General features: G+C 35.3%; 1 pseudogene; it reads left to right on the top strand.

Moving 5' to 3' along the window:
- LOC121474559 overlaps positions 1 to 17,611 on the top strand; it is a 40,887-nt pseudogene extending 23,276 nt beyond the window's left edge.
- The last annotated feature ends 410 nt before the right edge of the window (positions 17,612 to 18,021 follow it).

Genomic DNA, 18,021 nt, shown 5'->3' with positions numbered 1-18,021 from the left:
AATAAAATATTGAGCATATGAAGTGTAGTATTCACCATTTTGACAATTTTTTTTTTTAGCATCAAGAAAGCAAATGGAAGCTTTGTATTTTGGGCATGGAATCCACAACATACATGTTCAAGGCAAGAATCAGGAAACAGAAGATCCTAAGAAGCTCCTCCATCTCTTGTGACACAGTCAATATAGAATGCAGTGGAGGTTCTTGGTTCTTACAACTCCTGTGGACTGAGTCCTCAGAAGAGGTCTGAGAGTAGGCAGTCTTTTTGCTGGTATCTTGATAAGAATTTGAACATCTTCCAGCTGCCTCTCTCCTGATCCAAGAGCCCAAACCAATAAGCTTTTCACTATTCAGGAGATCGACACCATAGGAAGTAACTCCCAAGGTTGTACCTGAGTTTCAGTTAGCAGCACAAGTGATAATATGGCCTCGGGACAAGCAGGCAAAGAGTAGAGCTTCTGGAGAAGAAGGAACTGTTTAAATTAACACAATGAGAATAATAAGGACATCTCAAGACATTCACAATGCAGTGTCTGTGTGCACATATACATACTTTTGCTTTGGTTAAGTTTGGTTTGTTTTTTTTTACATACTTTTTTTCCTTGAATTACAACATGATTTTAAATTAAAAATCAAGTGAAGTGAGGGCAAGTATTAAGTTTTATTAAGATATGAAAATCAAGTAGAAGAAACATCTTAAAGCATAGAACAAACATAAGTAGATGAAAACATGAAAAAAAAAATAAAAGACTTCAGGGGAAATGGGGGCAATGATGAAGGGTTTTCCTAGGAAAACTAGATGACATCTTGTTTCCACATCTCAGTAGAAAAATCTGTGCTTGGGCTGTGTGTATAATTCCAGACTCCTATCCTTCATTTGACATTAATTCTTCATTTGACTGACACTCAACTTGAATGGGTAGCAATCATTTCAAACGTAACAGGTCCAAAACTGAACTTCTGATCCTCCCCTCGCCCAATTTTACTTGTGTAGCCTTCTACACGTTTGTTAATGGAAACTCCATGCAAGTTGCTCAAATGAAAAAACTTTGGTTGCCTTTGACTCCTCTATTTCTTTCACACCTAATATCTACATGATCAACACATTTTGTCAGCTATATCTATGATACATTTATTCATATCTAAGAAATCTACTGGTGGCATTGTGATGAGAATCATCATCTGTTGCTCAGACTATTTCATTAGTCTACCAACAAATCTCTTTCCCTCTTTCTAACACCCAGAGCAATCCTCTTAAAAAATAAATTAGATTGTGTCACTCTACCAACAAACCCCTCAACAGCGCCCCACCTCACAAAGAACCAAAGTGCTGGCCATGACCTATAGGTTTCTGCCTATCCCCACCTTCTTACCCTGCCTGTAACTTAGTGGCCACACCTTATTAACACTCTTTAGTCACTCTGTTTTAACCTCATTGGTCTTCTTGTTTCTTAAACATGTCAGGTTTTCTCCGTCCTGGAACTTTCTTCCATTGGATATCAACATGTTTTGCACCCTTCCCTCCATTAGCCTATTTAAAATTGCAGACCTCCTTTGCTTTGTGTGTCTCCACAACAATTATCAGAATCTAACATAATATCTATTTTACATATTTACCTTGCTTGCTTCATATCTATCATTCCTACCTTACTCCCGGAAGTAAAACTTCACTATTACAGGAATTTATTGTCTGATTTGTTCACTGTTTCAGCCTCATGAATGACAATAGAACCTATTTTGTCGTGTTGGTTGAAGTTTACTGATTGTGGTAGTAGTCAATGTCTGAAGGATCATTTCTGCAGTGTTGTTCTGGAAGTTAGTCCTGCAGGTGCACTTGAAGGCTGCTCTACTGCCGTGTCAAATTTGGAAAGTGCTAACTGTTGTCCTCACTCTTTTTACTAAATCCATTTTCTTTTTTTTTTTTAAGATTTTATTTATTTATTCACGAGACACACACACACACACACACACACACAGAGAGAGAGAGAGAGAGAGAGAGAGAGAAGCAGAGACATAGGCAGAGGGAGAAGCAGGCTCCATGCAGGAAGCTGGATTTGAGACTTGATTCTGGGTCTCCAGGATCAGGCCCTGGATCAAAGGTGGTGCTAAACCGCTGAGCCACCCAGGCTGCCCCTAAATCCATTTTCTATTCCTTCTTTCCTCTTTTACCCACAGAAGGCCCTAATTGGGGGATTGAGTTTTGATCACTGAATGGGAACAGATCTTCTGATTGAGTTCCATTTGGAGACTCAAGGTAATAGGAGACTTTCTTATTATTCATAAGAGACCAGTGTTTTACAAAAACAAACTAGAAGTATCACGTAAAAAACTTGCTATAAAATTGTAATTATTTGGACTTTAGAGATCATCCTTTTGATAACTATTGAACCATCCTGAAAGTCAAGTGAGATTTGAGAAGCAAGTCTGATTAAGACAAAAGAAAGGAGCAAAATACGCCAGAATGGTAATGAAATATGAAACATCACTTGAGGTGTGATTAAAATAATAATAAAATAATAAAGCATTTCTACAGACAATTTTGTGGCAGCAAATCTCAAAACCTTAGAGACAACAAAGATGCTTCTGTAACATAATTTAAATTTCTAAAATTATCTCAAGGGAAGGTAAAAAAGTTAAGCCAATAATCATAAAAGTGATTGAAGAATTAAAAGCTTTGCCATTAATAAAGCTCCTGACACCACAGATTTTCACAATGAGTCTACCAAATCCTTGAAAAAAAAAAAACAACAAAAGATAATCCCCATGTTACTTAACCTAGTATAATCCACTGAAAAAAATATTTAATATAAATCCTCATGAAGTTAGCATAAAAAACAAAACTTGTAGCTTATCTTATATATAAAATGCAAAAATCTTTATGAGATGTTCTTAATATCTAGAAACCTTCCAGTATGTCAGTCTATAAAAAAAATCACAGCCTTGGGATAATATCAATACATCCTGAAAAATATACATAAATTAAGAAGGAATAAAAGTAAACTACAAAACATGACAAAATAATTTCTCTCAAACCAAGACTATCTTTCTAAATTATAAAACTCTTATTGCAATTAATATAAAAAATGAGATGGAAATTTCTACTGCTATCATTGTTTTTGAATAGTAAGTTCAAAAAATTGAAGTCTGTATAGATCATGAAAAATAGGATTCTTTTTTCTAATGAAAATATTGTATGCCTAGAAATCTCAAGTCCTAATTAAAATCAAAATCAAGGAAAAATTTGACTAAGAGAATTTGTTAAGATAGAAACAAGGTAAATATGTAAAGATCAATAGCTCTTATCTATATTATCTGTAGGCAAATGACAATACAAAGTGAATATTTACAATAAATATTCTTACAGATAATTTAAAGAGGAAAACATCAGGTCTATATAAAATTGTATATGAATCTTATCAAAGCACATAAAACAATATTTGAACAATGGAAAAATGTGATCTGAGTTGGAAGGAATTAATACAGTAAAAATGCCAAGTCTTTTAATTATTCTATAAATTTGAGCTACTTCTAAATAGAACTTCATCAAGGTTGATTTTAGAACTGAATACAATGACATAAAAGTTTGTTTGGAGGAATATACGTCTGCAAAAGGCCAAGAAAAGTTTCATATAGAAGAATGAGAATCTGGGAAACTTGCTTTACACATTATTAATGAGACTATAAAACCACTATAATCAAATCAATATGATATTAGCCATATGGAGCCATAAAAATAGAGATTCTAGAAAATAGATATCTGTATATGAAAGTTTTATATATGGCACATTCAGTGGGAAAATACTTATTTTATAAATGGGGCTACCAATTAACTCTTTAACCCAGAAGGAAACTAAGTTGGGCCCATTCTCACTCTATGTGCTGATCAATACTATAGCCACTAGACACAAGTGCTATTTAAAATAGATTAATTAAAACTAAATTTAAAAATTGTGTTCCTCAGCTACATCATATTTTAAAGTGCAGCTAGTATCTACTTTATCGGGCACTGCGCATTAGAGAAGATTTCTCCATCTTTGTAAAATGTTACATTGGACAACAATGATCTCCCCTTTCATTCTCTCCTTATGCATAAAATATTTACTATATGATATTTAAAATTTATAAATATATAAATCTGAACTAAAATATGTATATAAAAATGTGAATATATAATTAAATGTTACCAGTTCATTTAAAATTTAAACATGAATTACTTAGAAGAAAATCATCAAGGTACATACGCAGTATAGGGATTGAGGGGAAACTTGGTAACATGAGCAGAAACCCAGAAATAAATCAAATAAAAAATATATTTGACATAAAAATATAATTTTTGTAAATGCCTAGATACCAGTATTATTTGGGTTCTTGACTGAAGCATCTATTTTAGGTATATGTTATACAAAAACAATTTGAACTCACCACTATACTACCAATGCTGCAGAGGCAGAACAAAATTTGGAATAGAAAACATCTAAACCTGAATGGATAAAGAAGATGTGGTCTATGTATACAATGGAATATTCCTCAGCCATTAGAAACGACAAATACCCACCATTTGCTTCAACGTGGATGGAACTGGAGGGTATTATGCTGAGTGAAATAAGTCAATCGGAGAAGGACAAACAGTGTATGTTCTCATTCATTTGGGGAATATAAATAATAGTGAAAGGGAATATAAAGGAAGGGAAAAGAAATGTGTGGGAAATATCAGGAAGGGAGACAGAACATAAAGACTCCTAACTCTGGGAAACGAACTAGGGGTGGTGGAAGGGGAGGAGGGCGGGGGGTGGGGTGAATGGGTGACGGGCACTGGGGCGGACACTTGACGGGATGAGCACTGGGTGTTTTTCTGTATGTTGGTAAATTGAACACCAATAAAAATTAACTTATTAAAAAAAAAGTATACAGAATCAGAAAAAAAAAACATCTAAACCTCATTGATAAAGTACTTTTGAGAGGTTACCACTGCTATCTCCCTAGGACAGTAATACCACAGCTACTGTCTCACCTTGATCATTTCCAAATTGAAGTTATGTGCAGGTGAATCTGAAAGGAAGAGGCTGGGGCCTATTCTCTTGTTTTAGCTGCAAGGGAGCATCTGAAGACATGTTTATACTTTCTAGTTTATAGGACAGGCAGCCTCATAAGTGAGAACTTCTCACATATAAAAAAGATGTACAGTATTTCCTGAAGGAACCACAAGTATGACAAATGTCCACTACACTATCAGAAAGTCAGCACACAAGTGATAGAATGGTGGAGAGGGGATTACAACCTAGATAAAGATTAATGTTTAATGTTTCTATGGTATAGAAAAGTTCCTACAAATTGTAAAGAAAAAGACAAACTACCTGATTAAAAAAACACATCAAGGATATATATGAAAAGGGAATTCACATAAGAGTAAATTCAAATTTCCTATACTTAAAATAACAATGAAATAGCACTTTACTGATCAGACAGGCAAAGTTTAATAGTTTTAATAAACCTGCTGGTGGGTTGTGAAGGAAATGGTATTTTCTTTGTTGCTAGAATATATGTTATTCTCACCTTTTCAGAAAGCAATTTAACAATGTCTGTAAAATTTAAAATAACCATAGTTTTAGAAGCAACCCCATTCCTAAAAAGTAAAAGCACCTCCATATAAAAATATATATACAACTATGCCTATTGTCCTTTTTTTGTGGAGGCAAAAGATTGAAAGTGTGAATGGACTTTAGCTGAAAAAAATACATGCTACATTCACACTATGAGCTACTAAAAAAAAGCAATTACAAGGAATGAGAAGAATCTATGTTATTTCTATTGGAACTATTTTGACAATGAGTTGTCAAGTGGGAAGAGTAAGATGCAGAGAACCAAATAGAATAGCATACAAAACACACTTTGAGAAACGAAAGACATTGAGTTTTTAGCAAAAATCACAATGGGTTGTGGACGTGAAAGAGGGTAAATTGATGCAGGTGGGGAAAGGGAACAGAGAAGTAGGGAAACAAACAGTAAAACAAAACAAGAATTGCAAGTTAGAAACATATCCCAAAATCATTATGGAAAACTGCTTGAGTTTTATGTATATCTGTTTCAAGGAAATTATAAAAGAGTTTAGGTTTCTAAACTTTAGACATGTCTAAAATGTATTGTTAGGTGAAATTATTTTATACTATTACAAAGTAATATGTAAAGAGTTATTCCATTAAAAAGCAAGTAAACAAATGTGTGTGTGTGTGTGTGTGTGTGTGTGTGTGTGTGTGTGTGTGTATACGTGCACATACCAGCACAGCCACGGGACTAACCTATTGATAGTGGTTTCCTCAGAAAGGGTAGAATTGAAGACCAAAGAGTTTTTAGACTTAGCATAGTAATCCTAATTTTGAAATTCAAAAAGTTTCTTTTTTAAATTAAAAATATATGTTAACATCCTGGATTGTATTATAAAGGGAATAAACTCTGTTTGATTCAGAGAATACTTGGAAAACATCAAGTAAGAGAAGGTGCTTGGGATAGCCTCTCTGAGGAGAGTGTCTAAGCAGAGATGTGAAGGATAAGGGATCCCTGGGTGGCGCAGCGGTTTGGCGCCTGCCTTTGGCCCAGGGCGCAATCCTGGAGACCCGGGATCGAATCCCATATCAGGCTCCCGGTGCATGGAGCCTGCTTCTCCCTCCGCCTGTGTCTCTGCCTCTCTCTCTCTCTGTGACTATCATAAATAAATAAAAATTAAAAAAAAAAAAAGAGATGTGAAGGATAACAATAAGCTTTATTGTGGAGAGCTGGACAAAGAATGCTTTAACTGAGCCCACGGGTCTGATCATTTGAAGGGCAGAAAGGAAGCTAGGGTGTCTGCTGGTTTGGGAACAAGTGGGTGGGTTGTGTGAGTTAAGGCTAGAGAGGCAGGGCCTTGTAGACCACTGCTAATAAAAGTTTGGGTCGTAGACCACTTCTGGTCAGCAAATAAGACAAGCAAGTACTTAAATTTAAAACCTTTGTAGCAACTTCACATTGCTAAGGCTCCAGCATATGATTATCTCAATTCAGGTATTTTCAGACTTGGTAGGAGCATTTCATGTTGCAAATAGGTTCTGGTCATGTGCAGTGGAACCGCATGTCAGTCCATGACACATTAGAAAAAAGCAAAAACAAAAACTCATCCTCTCTGCAGACAGGTAGAGAAGCATCGTTGTAAACCCCAGAGAGATGTTTTGCTGCTATTCTTAAAGTAGTGGGACACCACTGAAATTTTTTAAATGAAATGAGCCTTTAGGGGTCCCTGGGTGACTCAGTCAGTTAAGCAGCCAAGTCTTGATTTCAGCTCACCTCATGATCTTGGAGTTCTGGAATCAAGCTCCTTGTCTGGTTCCATGCTCAGCAGAAAGTCTGGTTGAGGATTCTCTTTCTCCCTATGCCCCTCCCTCACTCATGGGCATGCACGCGTGCTCTCTCTCTTTCTCTCTGTCTCAAATAAAGAAATAAATCTTTAAAAAAAAAGAAATGAGCCTTTATACATGTTTAACCAAAAAAAAAACCATCATTAGTTTAAAGTTATCCCAGCATTCATTGTGCAGAATGGAAAAGATCAATGGTTAAAAAGAGGAGAGTAGCTAGGAGACTAGTGCAGGTGGTGGTGCAGGTAGGAGATGCTGCTGCCAAGACTGGACAGTGGCAACTGTACAGGGGAATGGAAGAAGGAGAGTCATGAGGAAGCATAAATAACTTCTGATTTCTTTTCTTCTGCCTTAGGAACTGGTACCTTATGACAACATCTATGGTGATAAGGTTAATAAGAGAAGAATTTGAAGATAAAAATCAAGAGTTTCATTTCAAATAGATTTAAAATTGAAGTGTATATTACAAACCAAGTGAAGATACAGCTCTGGACTTAAATGGCATGGCTTAGAGTTTTATAGTATATAGATAGAGGGTCAACAACCATCCTGGTTTGCCCTGGACTGTCTCCATTGTAATGTTCAAAATCTCAAGTCCTGGGAATCCTTTTAGTGCTTGGCAGACTTGGAGCAGTGGTTCACCCTGTGTAGATTATATTTATACCGTGGAATTGGATAAGAGCAACCAAGGAGATCACACCCAAGGATTGAATCAGGCACATATTAAGAGGGGAGAGAATCTTAAAAGGTTATAACCAGTGACGTAGATAAGTGGAAGATAGCAAAGTGTCAAATATCTGGTACCAAGGGAAGAGAGGATGTCAATGAAAGAATGCTGGTGGAGGGTCAAGTAAGAAGAAGACAGAGCAGAATATTTGGCAAGATGGTGGTCACAAGTGACCTTAACAAGAAAAGACTTGAGAATGATGGGGGGAAACCTATAGTGTAAGTCGAAGAAAGCAGAATGGCAGAAAACATGATTAGCAGGTGCTAAAAGAATGATCCCTGCCACTTTGCGCCGAAGAAGAATAGACAAATGGGCAGTGCTTAAAAGAGACTGGAGAGAGTATAAAGGGTTGTTTATGATTCAGTGTTAGGAAGTGAAACTACTACAGGGGTGTAGGAGGTTTGGGAGCATTGGATATCCATATGAAAATTTTAGCATATATTTTAAAGTTTTCTTCTTTTTAGCTGGTGATCTTCTACAATTATACTCAGCTTCTCAGAAGCAGGCATGAAACATGTTTTAAAATGGATTCAACTAGTGTATGCATTTTTTCAGTGGAGGATGCTAGAGAAAACAAAAAGAGGCAAGCGGTAATTAAAAGGGGATAATTTCAGTTAGAAAACATGGACTCAAGGCCAGGTGAAAGAGGGAACAGGACACAGAAATAGAGAGTGAAAAGCGGAATCAGTGTTTTAGATGTTTTGCTGAATTTGAAGGATGTAGGCTGAAAGAACAGCAGGTGGCAACCAGAGAAAAGAGTGTTTGACTTTAAGATCTCATTTATGATGAGTTACTGCTGGTGCAGTATGGGCATCACTGTTTGGGAAGGGGTGGAAGAGCAGGTGATTAAAGATTTAGATTTAATTGTAAATCTGAAATACCCTCTTGCAGGGGAGACCTAGATTGCTTTGCTTTTTCTTTAAGGAGGTTTTGTTGCACTTAAATATTCCAACCCTTAAAGCTCAAATGGCACAAGCAATTTTCACTTTTGAAATTAAATTTTTTTTATACTGTAAGTGCATGGCGAAAGGCTATGTAACAATCTTACATTTTAAGACAAATATTCTTTTATTTCTGTCAAACTGAATATACAATTGTTCCCTAGGCTACCAACTTTTGCTTATAACTACAATTCAGTTTCACATTAACAAAAACACAGATGGTGAAAAGACAACTTCGATTGTGAAGATCTAATTACAATAATAAATAAAATAATTTATACATGGAGGAGGGGAAGGATCTGCAGGAAGGGGAAGGATTTGCAGGAAGGGGAAGGAGGAGGGGAAGGATCTGCAGGAAGATGAAATGGTTCGTCTACATGAATCCTGAAGTCACTGAGAATGACGCATGAATAGGAATGAAGAGAAAGAGAATGAGCCCAAAGCAAATTTGAAGAAGTGACTCAGTCAGTACATGGGAATAAGAAGAGCGGGTGATTTAGTCTGATGGTGCAAGCTTCAAACAGGAGGGACGGATTCACACCCAACTGCTTCCCATCTGGTCCTATGGTCTATGGGGTATGACAGAAAAAAATCCTTTGCTTCATACTGTTGCAAGGAAAATGGTGTCCTCAGGACTTAAGAAGTCAAAGATAATATTCAGAGAAGAGTTTGAAGTGAAAAGGGAATCCCAGGATGACATACCGACTGCATCATCTGTAGGACCCAGTGCAAAATGCAAATGTAGGAAATCATGTCCAAAAATCTGTTAGAACGTCAAGATGGTGACAGATGAACATTACATCAAATGTGGGCCCTCATAAGTGTGGGGTCCTGAAGGACTGAACAGGTCGCATGCCTGTGAAGCAGCTTCTACCTCTTTCGGGGTTTCATGTGGCTAGGAAAAAGATTTGGAAAGGCGGGTAGCATTTGGTCAGATTAGGAGATATATTGTATTTCTCTGTTTGGAAATGCTATGTGCATAAATGCTTAAACACTATTATCATTTAATCCTTCTAATAGGTGAGGTAAGTATTATTTCCTCATTTTACAGATAAGGAACATGAAGCACTAGAAATTTAAGTGATTTGCCCAAGGTTGCCAGTAAGTGGTTGCTAGTAAGTGACAGCCGGTTCTAGAACTGTGTTCCTAACTAGCAGCCTTCTGGAGCCTGTCAGCAGTCCGAGAAATAATAGATGGTTTGGGAGACTCAGACTTTGGGTTGACCAAAGTGAACAGGAGTGCAAAATGTGATAGTATTAGTCCTCATTACGTCCTTTGAGAAAGAGAAGAATCAGCTGCAAAGTACAGTTTTTTGTTTCATTTTTCTTTCAACTATATTGAGGTACAATTGACATGTAAATTTCAAGATATTAGAGTATACATTGTGATGGTTTGACACACATTGTGAAAGGTCCCCACCCCGCCCCCATCTGTTTTGTTAACACATCCATCACTTCATATATTTTTTTTGTTTGGTTGTTTTCTGGTGAGAACATTTAAGTTCTGCTCACTTAGCAAAATTTCATTTACAATACAGTGTTATTAGCTATAATCACCATATTTTACATTTGATCCTCAGACCTCATGGGTCCAAAGAAAATGAAAATAGGTATCAAAGAGGTCTCTGAACAAAGAGATATGTTCTTTGCATCATTATTTACAATAGCCAAGATATGGAAATAAGTGGCCATCCATCAACAGATGAAGATGTGATATAGATTTTTTAAATAGATATACAATAGAATATTATTCAGCTATGGGGAAGAAGAAAATCCTGCCATTTGTGGCAACATGAATAGGCCTTGAAGCATTATGTGAAGAGAAATAATCCATACAGAGAAAGATAAATACTGCTAGATATCACATATACATGGAATCTTAAAAGAAAAAAAAGTCAAAATCATAGAAACAAAAAGTAGAAAAATGATATCCAAAAGCTGGAGGGTGGGGGAAATAGGGAGAGATTGGTAAAAGGGTATATAAATTGTCAACTACAAGGTGAATAAGATCCAAGAAGCTAATGTGAAACATGGTGACTGTAACTAGTAACACTGCAAGATAGTTTTTAATACTTAACATGTGAGTTATTCACAGTTATCTCTCATGTTCCACTTTCTATAGAAGAAAGATACTGTCTTGGAAATGCACATTTCAAACAAAGTTTTATAAGCAGAAATAATTTGATTAAATTATTTGCTAAAAGTTTGAGAAACAAAACTGGATAAATGAAACCATTATTGACAGAGGTGCCACAAAAGGAAAAAAAAAAGTCCTCCCATGTGAATGAATTTTTATACATTGAAAAAATATTTATATCCCTTGGGAAAATTTGTGATCTAATGTCTTAGCACTTTGATTTGCTTTGGGTCTTTACTTAAGAACCCAATAATCCTACCCTGTACTACTTAGTTTGGATGCAGAATTATTTTATTTATGACTAAATCTCAGTTTATTCTTTGTCTCCAGACTATTTGACACTGCTATGTGTGTGAGGGATTGGGGGAAGAAAAGATGCAATTAATTTCAGTCCAACTGATTATTTACCAATGCTTTTTGAAAAAAAAAAGACACAGCTGGTTGCATGATTTATTGGCTTATGTAATCTATGTCCTTATTGAAATATGAATTGATTAATGTTCTCTGTCAAACTTTATTTTTGTTTTAATAGGCCAATTATAAATACAAGTTTTGGTCAGTTTGGTATAATCCAAGGTAGAAAACAAAGAACAACTAAGGAGTGAGCCTTCTAACGTTTTTAGGGCATTCCCTGAAGTCTACCATTTTTTTTTTTCCAGCTCTGCTTTTGAGATGAATGGATCAGTTTGCACAGTTGTATTTGTGACACCCGGTAATGGCACAGATAGGTTAAAAATGAAGGAAATACACTCAGTCTCTTCCATTTTCAACATTAATGAAACAGAGGGCAGCCCCAGTGGCTCAGCGGATTAGCACCGCCTTCAGCTCAGGGCATGATCCTGGAGACTCAGGATTGAGTCCCACATCGGGCTCCCTGCATGGAGCCTGCTTCTCCCTCTGCCTGTGCCTCTGCTTCTCTCTCTCTGTCTCTAATGGATGAATAAAATCTTAAAAAAAAAAAAGAAAAAAAGAAAGAATCTTTGATTAATTATGTTTTTTAGTTAATAAGTTATAGATAAATTTTCAAAGAATTGGAATAAAAGCAAAATATAGTGTTACTATATGAACTGTATCTGTCACTATTTTGATATCATCCTTATGGAATTTAAGTTTTATTTTAACATATCAAGTGTATTTTAGTTGTTTTTATGGACTCAATTGTGCTCCCTTCAAAATTCATATGTTGAAGCCCTAACCCCAATGTGACCATATAAGTAGATAGGGCCTTAAAGAGGTTAACGGAGGTTAAGTGAGGTCACAAGGGTGAGGCCCTAATCCAATAGGACTGGTGTGCTTAGGAGAGGAGAAAGGGTCCCGGGGCTGTCTGTGCACAGAGGAAAGGCCACGTGAGAACATGGTGAGAAGGCCAAGCAGAGTAGCACAGGAGAAGGCAGAGCAGAGGCCTCAGGAGAGGTGAGCTCTGCCAGCACCTTGATCTTGAACTTCCAGCCTTTAGAACTGTGAGAAAATTAGCGTGTGTTGTGTAAGCCTCCCAGTCTGTGGTATTTTGTTATGATAATCCTAAAGCAAACCAATACAGTTGGAAATGGTTTTATCTTTTAGCGTGAGAAATAATTTACATCCATCTTTTTTAGAACTGGCATACGTGACTTTGCATAAATGTCAAACGGAGACTTTAAAAAATTCTCTTGGGATGAAATCAGACATGATTTCCTTACTCTAAATTTAACATGTTACTTTACATTAAAGCAGAAAAGATTTTCACCTTTATAAATAGATTAATTTTAATCTTGTCACAAATGTTTATTATGTAATATTTAGAAAATATAGAAGGATTAGAAAAAAGGTAAAAAGTAATTTCTTATCCTACTATGTAAAGATTATTACTAAAGATATTTTGATATAAGTATAAAAATATATCCAGTAAAAAAAAAGTGTAGGGATTAACCATACACTCTAGATTATTTCTTGAATTTAAGATTGAATGCAGGGATGCCTGGGTGGGTCAGTGGTTGAGCATCTGCCTTTGGCTCAACCTTTGGCTCCGGGCATGATCCCGGAGTCTGGCATGGAGTTCCGCATCAGGCTCTTTGCGGGGAGCCTGCTTCTCCCTCTGCCTGTATCTATGCCTCTCTCTCTCTCTCATTCTATGTCTCTCATGAATAAAGAAATAAAATCTTAAAAAAAATAAAATAAAATTGAATGCATAGATAAGTCTGTCATTAAGTATACTTCATGTGTACACACACTTTTTAAAGCCATGGCATTGGTTTTATTGCATTAATAATTGTATTGCATTAACTTGTATATTTTTTGCATTTTTATTTGCATAAAATTTATTGCATTTTGCATAATTAATTTAATCTGTTCTTATTGGATAACCAGATTTAAAAATATTATTTACGATAAATTTGACAAATATGATAAATTCACCATGACAGAGTCTCAGATATTAACATATAAATGTTCTCAGCTGTCTCTCTTTCTCTAAAGCCTCTCTTCTACCTTCTAAAGGGGAAAGATATTTTATTGCTTAGGCAGTTGCAGACACTGATATTTGTTGTGTTGATCCAGGAAATCAATGAATTAGAGCACTGCATAGGTCTAGGAGGCTATATTAAGTCATGTGAAGAGGATGCATGCAAGAAAGGGAAAGAAAATTGAGCTGAAAAGATGGAGAAGAGGGGTGACAGGAGAGATGACCAGCCCTCAGGTGTAGAAAAAGGTTTTGGAGAGTCTTAATAGAGAATCAGAGATATTGGAAGCAGCTGTTGAATTGTGATGACTAAGATTTTAAGGAAGATAAATGAGAGTAGAGGATTTTTGGCATTTCTGCAGCATAGTGTGACTAGAATTACCCATTCAAAAGTCCTTTTGAGAAATAGTAAGCATTTACTATATAGTACATTGTACACCCGAAACTAATATGCATTGTGTGTCAACTGTATTTTAATAATAAGTATTTTTAAAAAGTCCTTTTGAGAAAGAGTATAAATTTAATTTTTAAGTAGTTTTAAATATTTGTAGATTTTGAATGTTTCTTTTTTAATTTAAAAAAATGCTAAAAACTACTTTATTTGCGATATAGTAAAGATGTATATATTTGCAGTCCAATTCTTGAATATACCATAATTTATTACTAATATGACTGATAAAAAGAATGTGCAGGGGTACCTGGGTGTCTTAGTCAGTTAATCGTCAGACTCTTGGTTTCTGCTCAGGTCATGATCTCAATGTTGAGAAAGCAAGCCAGGTGTTGGGGTCCGTGCTCAGTACAGAGTCTCCTGGAGATTCTCATTCACTCTCTCTCTGCCCCTCCTCCCGGCACTTGCTTTCTCTTTCTCTCTCAAATAAATAAATAAATCTTAAAAACATGTGCAAAATTTAAAAATTTTCATCTACATTTTCAAATTCCAACAAAGAAATTACCTTTTATCTCCACTAGCACTATTTAAAATGCTTGTTTCTTGTTTTCTTAGCACTTCTTCAACTTTGCCAATCTGATAGTCATATCAAATTAATTTGTATTTTTATTAAATGCATATGGTTATTTTCTCATATTATCGCTCTCACTCTCAATATTGTGAATGGTAGGGTTATAAAATTTCTTTTTATTAAAGATTGGATAATACCTTACGTATATTTTCCAAGATTTATAAGATTTTTTTGAACAGTATTTTCACTTTTAAGTGAAATGCAAAGCTTATATGTTGCATAAAAAGTGTATTTCAGGTTATGGTGCAGATCTAACATTTTCTAAAATGACAAAAATGTATAGTTAGAACTCTCATGTAATATTTTTCTTGTAATTTTTTTAAATATATGTATTATTTCTCTCAGGAGGGCTGACTTTCAGATTCATTCTTATTAAGTGCAGTCTTTGTAAAAAATAATCTTTTAGATTTTTCCTGACAGAATCTAAAATTCTATCTAGCTTCAGAGAAAATTCATGATTAGAAATTAATTTATATTTTACTTTTTCTTATCTCCCCTATAATTTCAGAGTATAAAATTCTCTACCTCCAATTTAGCCTTAAGCTTCCCCCTATGTTCTTGATCATATTACTTTTTCTGTGTTTCTTATTTCAAGTAATAAAATCTATCAATCAACAAACCACTCAAGACAAGAATTTGGGAATCATATTTGACACTAGCTTTATCTCTATCTTTTCCACATGAAATCCTAGTGATTTTATTTCTGAATATATTCAGTATATTTATTTTTCCTGTTCATGACAAATAGTGATTAGTACCTCTCCTTATTATCTTATCACGAGATTCTTTTTCATAAAATTTTTAAGTGTGTCTTAATTATTTTATAGCTTCCAAACTCTATAATCTGTTATATAAAGCTGTCATTTATCAGTCTCAGACTACTCTTCCAGTTTCTTCTTCCGTCTCTCTATCCCCTGAATTTTGTGTTATGTGCCCTAAAATTCAACATATTTTATATATCTGTTTGTTTCAGAAGGTATTTCCTTGAAAGTAAAGTATATTTCATTCCTATTTTTTTATTTCTTTAACTTTGGTTTTCTTTTAAGAAGTAGTATGTATATTTTTTTTTATCGTGCTTTTCCTTCTTATAATCTATCTATAGCATGATTAACCTCTTGGCTCATTTTCTACTTTTCCAGTCATTAGAAGTAACTGGACATATGAGACTGTCTTATTTTTCTTTGTTTTCATAATATCTCTTCTAAAAGAAGATAGATATGCTCAATAAGTGATTTTTGAATTGAACTAAATGCCACATCTTTCTTTCTCATCAATTATAAGATATATAAGAGCTGGGCTGCTCTAATTAAAAATAAAATTTAAGCCACAGTTTTAAGAAATTTTTGCTGTTCTACTTTTTTATTACAATAAAGAACAGGAGGGGCACCTCAGTGGCTCAGTAGTTGAGTGTCTGCCTTCTGCTCAGGTTGTGATCCTGGGGTCTTGGGAGGGAGTCCCACAACAGGCTCTCCAAGTGGAGCCTGCTTCTCCCTCTGCCTATCTCTCTCTCTCTCTCTGTGTCTTTCATGAACAAACAAATAAATAAAATCTTAAAAAACAAATAAACAACAGGAAACTTAATTCCTACATATATATATATACATATATATATATATATATATATATATATATATATATATATATTTTTTTTTTGTCAGTGAAAAGAGATCTTTCTTGTAGATCTCATTGGTCAGGTAAAAATTCACATTTAAATCCAGAATTTTTAAAAATTTTGATTTGAATTTTGTTACCTTTATTTATAAAAACCTATTTTATAGACTATGCCCTGCCTTCAAATAGCAGCACAGCATTATCCAATAGGAGAAAAAAGAAGAGAGAGCTAAAATATGGAGAGAAAAAATAGGCCAATGGGGAGATAGACAATAGGCTTTGGAATTCACTGTTCTTGATCAAATATGTTAGAAGTTTACTGGCTCCATGTAGCAGAGTGCATTTACACTCTACCTCTGGATTTCACATAACCCTTCCATGTTTTATCTTCTGGATGGAAGGAGACCCTTCTGAAAAACATCTTAAAGCAGAGCCATATCATGTGAGATGATGAGGTTCTAAACTAATTCAGTCTTCATTGACAATTCTAACTAAACTGTCTTATACCTAAAACTCATAATTCTTTTTCACCTCATTATGTAAATGTATGTGCACATACATACTGCAATTCATTGTATTCTGCTTTTTAATTTATCTTATAATCTTGTTTTCCTGACTTAATTGTAAATTCCTGGAAGATAAAAGGTATAATTTATACTATGTCTTTTTTTTTTAATATTATGTGTGTCATACATTGATTATACTCTAGACATCTACTTGATAATTTTTATTTAAAATGTTTTTACTCAGCTTTCTTCTGCCTTAGAGTCGCTGCCTCCGTGGCCAACCAGTTGCAGGGCATCCAGCTGCCGCTGCAGGCTTGGAAGCAGGCCGGGGAGGTGTTCAAGGCCCGCAAGCTAAAGAACTGGAGGCTGAAGCAGGTCAAAGAAGCAGCTCAGGGGCAGCCCGGGTGGCTCAGCGGTTAAGCGCTGCCTTCGGTCCAGGGCGTGATCCTGGAGACCCGGAATCGAGTCCCACGTCGGGCTCCTGCATGGAGCCTGCTTCTCCCTCTGCCTGTGTCTCTGCCTCTCTCTCTCTGTGTCTCTCATGAATAAATAAATAAAATATTAAAAAAAGAAGAAGAAGAAGAAGAAGAAGAAGAAGAAGAAGAAGAAGAAGAATCATCTCAGGCTGAAATTGAACAATACTGTTGGCAAAGAGAGGAGTTCAAGGCCAAGGAAGCTGGGCTCTGGGATCCCATGGCAGCTGTAGCACTAGAGGGGAGAAGGAGACCCAGGAGAAGATGACCATCCTCCAGATCTACTTCCAGCAGAACAGGGATGAAGTCCTGGATAACTTCTTGGTCTTTGTCTATGACATCCGGGCAGAAATCCATGAAAACTACTGCATCAATGGATAGGAGAGGAAGAAGCAGCTCTGCAAGCAGATTGGGATTTTTATATGCCTTCAAGGAATATGAAGCTTCAGCAAAACTTGAGTTACATCCTTGTGAAAAGGCATTAAATTATTTCTGTATATTATAGTGTAGGTCCCTTCACTTTTTGGAGAATAGCAAATCTAGCTTCTTTGTACAAACATAGAGCTTATCCAAAGATTTTCTCCTTTTACCTGATATTTCTTAAAAATTTAATGTGTATACGTTGTCTGTTTTCCTGTGCCTTTTAGCTCAAGCAACATATATATATCGATACTTTTTCTTTCTTAGATATAATTAAAATAATTTCTTTGATTAAAGAAAGAAAGAGATCAGATATTTTTTTTTCCCTAAAGATTTCTTGAAGGTCAGAGGTTTTATCTATGAAAAAGTAA

The sequence above is a fragment of the Vulpes lagopus genome, chromosome 13 (genome assembly GCF_018345385.1).
Source record: "Vulpes lagopus strain Blue_001 chromosome 13, ASM1834538v1, whole genome shotgun sequence".
NCBI lineage: Eukaryota > Metazoa > Chordata > Mammalia > Carnivora > Canidae > Vulpes > Vulpes lagopus.
Note: the sequence above shows the minus strand (reverse complement) of the source record. Positions and strands in the feature narration are given on the sequence as shown.